At 37.1% G+C, this 6,464-nt stretch overlaps 1 non-coding gene across 1 annotated transcript; it reads left to right on the top strand.

The window, feature by feature from the left end:
• Positions 1-238: 238 nt before the first annotated feature.
• Positions 239-346, top strand: LOC141669223 (small nucleolar RNA R71). The gene has a single exon (XR_012553514.1). It is a non-coding gene; the product is annotated as a small nucleolar RNA R71 (small nucleolar RNA).
• Positions 347-6,464: the final 6,118 nt, after the last annotated feature.

The raw sequence follows: 6,464 nt of genomic DNA, 5'->3' as shown, positions 1-6,464 counted from the left end.
TGCCATGAGCTGTGCTGCAATAGCTGTAGCTGCATCAACTTTCAGAATATATGCTACTTTCCCATGCATCATCATATGAGTTGGGTTTTGATACTCGTTTGCAGCCATAGTTTCAATGAGATTATAGGCCTCAGTATAACTTTTGGCCCACAAGGCGCCTCCAGAAGCTGCATCGAGCATGGGTCGAGATTGGACCCCCAAACCATTGTAGAAAGTAGTGATCACCATCGAGTCAGGCATCCCATGATGTGGACACTTTCTCAACATCTCCTTGTAACGCTCCCAAGCTTCGCACATAGATTCTCCTGGTTGTTGCATAAACTGAGTAAGAGCACTCCTCATAGCTGCAGTTTTTGCCATTGGATAGAACTTCACCAGAAACTTTTGCGCAAGATATTCCTAAGTGGTGATGGACCCAGCTGGTAAGGAATGTAACCAGCCCTTAGCTTTGTCCCTCAGAGAGAATGGGAAAAGCCTCAGTTTGATAGCCTCATCAGTGACACCATTATATTTGAAAGTACTACAGATCTCGACAAAATTCCTGATATGCATGTTGGGATCTTCAGTCGCAGCCCCTCCGAAAGAAATAGAATTCTGCACCATCTGAATAGTGCCCGGCTTGATTTCAAAAGTATTGGCCTGAATAGCCGGATGAATGATGCTGGACTGAATGTCATCAATTTTAGGCCGAGAAAAGTCCATAAGAGCTGGATCAGCTTGAGCTAAACGATCACCCATTATTTCAGGTTCTTTCTTTTCACTCTCTTTATCCGAATCTTCAAAAACTATCTTCTCCAGAAAGTCAAGATTTTTATCTGTCTCCTCAGCTTTATCCAGATTTCTCTTGCGAGTGCGAAAATGTGTTTGCATAAATGCTCGCTAGAGTACCTGAAACATAACCGGAAGTGGTAAGTAACAAGTCTTAATCAATGAATCCTAATGACCACTGATGGCAAGTACATAAACTAAATAAATTAACACCGAGTCCCCGACAGCGGCGCCAAAAACTTGTTAGGCACAAAGCATGCGCTAAATAATTCACGCAAGTATACGCGTTCACAAGTGATATAGAATGATTTCTAGTCCGTTCCCACAGAGACTCTGATTAATTATATTTAATTAAAACTTACTCACCAATGTATGATTATTCTTCAATGTCAAGACAATAACAATTAAGGTTGGTTAACTAATAATTACTACGAGAATTAAACACTTGAATTAACAATATTAAACACACATGAGATCCTAACTTCATTACTATATTCAATAGTTATTGTTATTAACCTTAGCATGTAATGGTGATGATATTAATCGAACAACACAAAACTGATAAATGCCAACTTTTGTTGTACGAATACCATTCTACCAAGCATCCACAATTAAGATAGAAGTTGAATAGGCATCAATTATGTTGAGACCCTATATGTCTATAGAATTTGACAAGATAACGATTTAAGCGCAAGTTATTCATGATGATTACACAGGGCAAGTAAAACGGTTAGAGTTACCCACTAATCATGCATATAATATATGAACCTATGCTAGCATGGCAAGTACTAAATCTCAAGATTCACTGTCGCTTCACAAGAGATTAACAGGCTATCTTACATGTTTGCGACGCATATAAGACAAATAAGCACGCCTATACTAGATATCATACAATCACCACATACCAAGGTATTAAACAATTAACTAAAGAATTCCATAGTAAATCCGCTAGGATCTCATGATCACGATTAGCCCATAATAGAACTCATCGTCACAATGGGTTCATATGAAAGCATGATAATAACACAACGATATAAGGCTAATAAAAATACTTAATAAATAATGAAGCACGTCACAAGAGTATTAAGGTTCAAAACATAAAGAAAAGTAGCATCCACTGTTACAACGAATTAAAAAATCACAAGATAAACGTGTGCTTCCTCTTCTTCATTATTGCGTGCTAAAACGGTCTTCTTAATCTTCTTGCCCTTGCTCTTGATGGAGAAAACGTCTTCCCATAAGGTTTATATAATAGCCCAAGAGAACCAGCTCCAACAGAAGCCTAATTGTATCAGAATTAATAAAATCCAGATTCTAAATTTCCACACACAGGCGGACGCCTGCTGCCTCCACGCGGCCGCTTGCTAGCACGCAGTCGCCTGTTTCTGGCGCGCGGCCGCCTGATACCCTTCTGGAAAATACTTTATTTTGCTTCTGTTTTTGCTGATTTCTTCGCTCATCACCCCTAGACTGATTCCAAACACTTCCTTAAGCTTTATTCGATGAAAACCACCTATCTAAGCAAGTTATACCCTGAAATGCAAAAACACTAGAAAACGCGTCAAATACACAAAATACTTGAGTTCAAGACACCAATTCAAGCCGTTATGAGACACTCTAAGTGGTATAAAATGCCACTTATCAATACACAATGCTATTCAATCTACAACAGATGCAGGCACCAGGCAGCTCTTACAGGCACATCTAAATTCTCTACAACTGCATCAAATCCAAGGCCTCCAACACAACCAGGATATCGCTTCTATCAAGACAAAGATAAATCAAGTAAATAAGGATATTTCTGAAAGATTAGATGCCAAACTTCCAGAAGCTATAGTGATTAATATTAAAAAGAAACTAAGGAAGAACACTGATCTTGCAAACAAGGTGGATTCCTTGGATAAAAGAATGACTGCTATGGAAGCCTCTCTAACAGCTATACATCTACATCAAGCACAACAAACAGACTTGCTTCAAAAGCTAGTGGCAGCACAAACTTCTTCCTCTACTCTACTTGCTGATAACAAAAAGGGGGAGAAAGAAAGCTCTATTATCCCAATCAGTCAAGAGGAATCAAGGAGTGAGGGGGAGTAGAAAGTGCTAAACATCCAAGTCAGCAAAGTAATTGTGCCAACAATTGCTTTCCCAAAGCCACCAGTCATGGACATCATTGACATCATAAATCTGGCAGCAGCAAAACTAAATACAGATGACAAAATGCTAAAGATTGATGTAGCAGCAGCTGAGAAAGAGTTGAAAGAAAAATGGAGAAAGATAGATGCAGAAATTCAACAAAATTTTGGGCCAATTCAGAAGCCAGAAAAAACATTCATTTATCACTCTCAAGTCAAGAACATTTCTGTGAATGAAATGAGTATGAATTATCTGGAGAAAGGCCAAACATCTTGCATCAAATCTCCAAAAGCAGATTTCATCATGAAGCCTAAAAGAAACTACTTAAAGTTTTCAGACAAGAATCCAATGGATACAGTGTATGAGACACCTAGGCCAGATGAGAAGAAGCTGTTAGCTAGGTCAATTGCCTTCTACAAAGATCCAGCTGATTCAACACTCAAAAGGAGATTAGCCAAGATTTACAGAAATGGTAAGGAAATTTGTGTGGTGGCTAGACACCCCATGTTTGTGGAAGCTAAGAAGGAAGAGAATGAAAAAATCAGGCAAGAAAAGAAGCAAGCTGCTCTGGATGCTAAAAAGCTTAAACAAAAGAAGAAGCAAGGTGCTATCTTGGCCAAACTTCAAGCTGGAAAAACCACAACAGAAATTCCTGCACAACCAACTGTAATTGCTGAACCTAAGGATCAGAAAGTGCAAGAAGAACCACAGCAGAAAAGAAGATTCAGATACAAGCTCCATTCCAAGATAAAATTGGACTTTAATGATGAAGAAATGGAAGACAATATGCCTAAAAGGTCCACAACTACAACTCAAACATCAAAATCCTCAGTGATATTTGAAGAAATCAAGGTGGTGGATCCTACTAGGAATATTCATGGTGAGCCCATAATTCCAAAGGATGAGCCAGTGGACCGGGATAGTTTGCCTATTCCTGAGCTGAACTTTCCTATCTTCAAGACAAAAAAGACAAAGACAAGAGCAAGCAAGAAAGTGAAGCCTGTGACTCTCAAATCCAATACCCTAGTCAAATCTCAATCCATAGTTAACAAAGGAGATATGTTGTACATCTGTGGCATCAAAGAGTTTTCTGACATTAACCTCTACTTAGATGAATTAGAAGAAGTTAGAGGAATTGATGCTCACAGACATCTTCCTGAAAGACTGGTATTCAAATACAAGGGAGGAAAAGAGATCATATGGCCACTTCACAGAATTCTTCTAGAAAGCCAATCTGTTTAAATAAAGATCTACTCATCATTCAAAAAGAACTTTGGGTACTATGTGACTGCTAGAAGATTAGTTCTAAAGATTGAGGAGCTGATGAGTAATAGAGCCAAAGATGCACTTCCAAAAACTCTGTCAATTCCCTTTGTCTTGAAGATAGGAAAGATGCTAGATCTCTCAGAAGCTGATGAACTTGAATTCCACAGACACCTCCAAAACCAGATAGAAGAGAACAACAGGAGGCTTGGGAAGAAACCTAGACAATCAAGGAAATAGACTCATCTGCTCAGACTAGAGGAGCACCTTGATAATGATTGTCAACTATTCTTTGTATACTTTTCATTGTTCAGTTTTCAGTAAATTTTGCAGCACTTATCAGTTTTATCTACTATTTTCAATCTGTATTCTTAGAAGTGTTTTGTTATCATCAAGTTTCTCTTAATTTATGGTTACAATTCGAGTAGACATAAATTGGGGGAGATTGTTAGGAATATGTTGTGAAATTGATGATAAATGAATCAAAACACCTTAGTAGATTTAACTTAGTGAAGTTTGTAGCACTCGACGGACGATCAAATATAGTCCTGACAGATGATTCAATATAGTCCCCACAGATGATGGTTTGATATCCATCGAGTGAGTAGCTTATGTAATAATAAGTATTGTAGCACATTTCTGCAAACAACTTTGTGTAGATTCTGTAGTAGCATATGAGTCATGTTGACTACTAGTAGATATGCAGAATAGGTTGATTAATTGTAAATATGAAATGTCTTGTAAATCTGAATAAGTGAAATGGAGTCAAGTGTCAAATAGCTACCCGACAGATGATCAACAAAGCTACCCGACATATGATCAATAAAGCTACCCGACGGATGACAAACATGTACCCAACGGATGATCAATTCAAATATCTGTTGACAGTGACAACACAGTCACATGCGTTGGGTGTTTGCAAAAGGAATGTGGCATCATGTTTAGTAGGAAATTGAGAACAAAGAAGCATTTCCATTTCCATGCAAATTATGAAGATTTTCAAAGTTGCTGGAATAGAGTAATGAAGCAGCATGGAGTTAGACTTGATAGATTTTGTTTTATTATCCTGTCTTATTACCATGTAAACTTGGTGATATATAAACCAAGTGTAGCTAGTAGAACAAATAACTAAGCAAACATCTTTAGAAGAGAAATAGAAAAAGTTGTACTTGTCAAGAATTTCTCTTTAGTTTGTTTGTTCAACTTGTAAAGCAGCTGTGAGCTAATTTGAGTTTCACAGAGTTCTCAAATCAATATATATATATATATATATATATATATCTGGTGGATACATTCAAATCCACCAGAAAGTTTTAAAGACTTGTGTTTTTATTACTTTGTGTTTGATTTACTTAATTCTTTATTCCCCACTTTGCAAATCAAAACACTTATATATATTGAGTTAGAACATTTTTATAAATCTCAAAAAGAGGCTAGAAGTACATTCAACCCCCCTTCTGTAATTTTTGTTGTATTGTTAGGGAATAACACAAGTTAGTGATGGAATATTCATTAGTCAAATCAAATATATTCATGATCTTTTAAAGAAGTTTGACCTAATGGATTGCACATCTGTAAAAACTCCCATGGCCACTGCCACTAAACTTGAAATAAACACAACTGAAAAGTCCGTGGATATTTCAAATTATAGAGGCATGGTAGGTTCATTTTTATATTTGACAGCTAGTAGGCCAAATATAATATTTACTACTTGTCTTTGTGCTTGATTTCAGGCTGATCCTAGAGAATCTCATTTAGTAGCTATTAAGAGAATTTTCATATATCTAAAGGGTATACCAAAACTTGGCATTTGGTACCATAGATATTCTAGCTTTGATCTAATTAGTTATTCAAATGCAGATTATGCAGGGTACAAAATAGACAGGAAAAGCACAAATATCACATGTCAATTTCTAGGAAACAAGCTTGCGTCCTGTTTTAGTAAGAAACATAATTTAGTTTCTACTTCCACAGCTGAGGCCGAATATATTGCAGCCGTAGCTGTTGTATACAGATTTTGTGGATGAAAATCAACTATTGGATTATGGTCTACATGTGGACAAGATTCTAATTTTCAGTGACAACACAAGTGTCATTGCCAGTACTGAATATCCTGTGCAACATTCAAGGACAAAGCACATCGACATCAAGTACCACATCATTCGAGAACATATCTTGTATGATACTGTGGAACTTTATTTTGTTCCAAGTGAGCAGCAACTTGCAGACATCTTTACCAAGCCACTTGATGATCAACTTTTTCTAGGTTGGTAAGTGAGCTAGGTATGCTTAACTATTCT

The sequence above is a fragment of the Apium graveolens genome, chromosome 6 (genome assembly GCF_009905375.1).
Source record: "Apium graveolens cultivar Ventura chromosome 6, ASM990537v1, whole genome shotgun sequence".
Taxonomy (NCBI): domain Eukaryota; kingdom Viridiplantae; phylum Streptophyta; class Magnoliopsida; order Apiales; family Apiaceae; genus Apium; species Apium graveolens.
The sequence above is the reverse complement of the archived record's forward strand: the minus strand, read 5'-3'. Positions and strand labels throughout refer to the sequence as shown.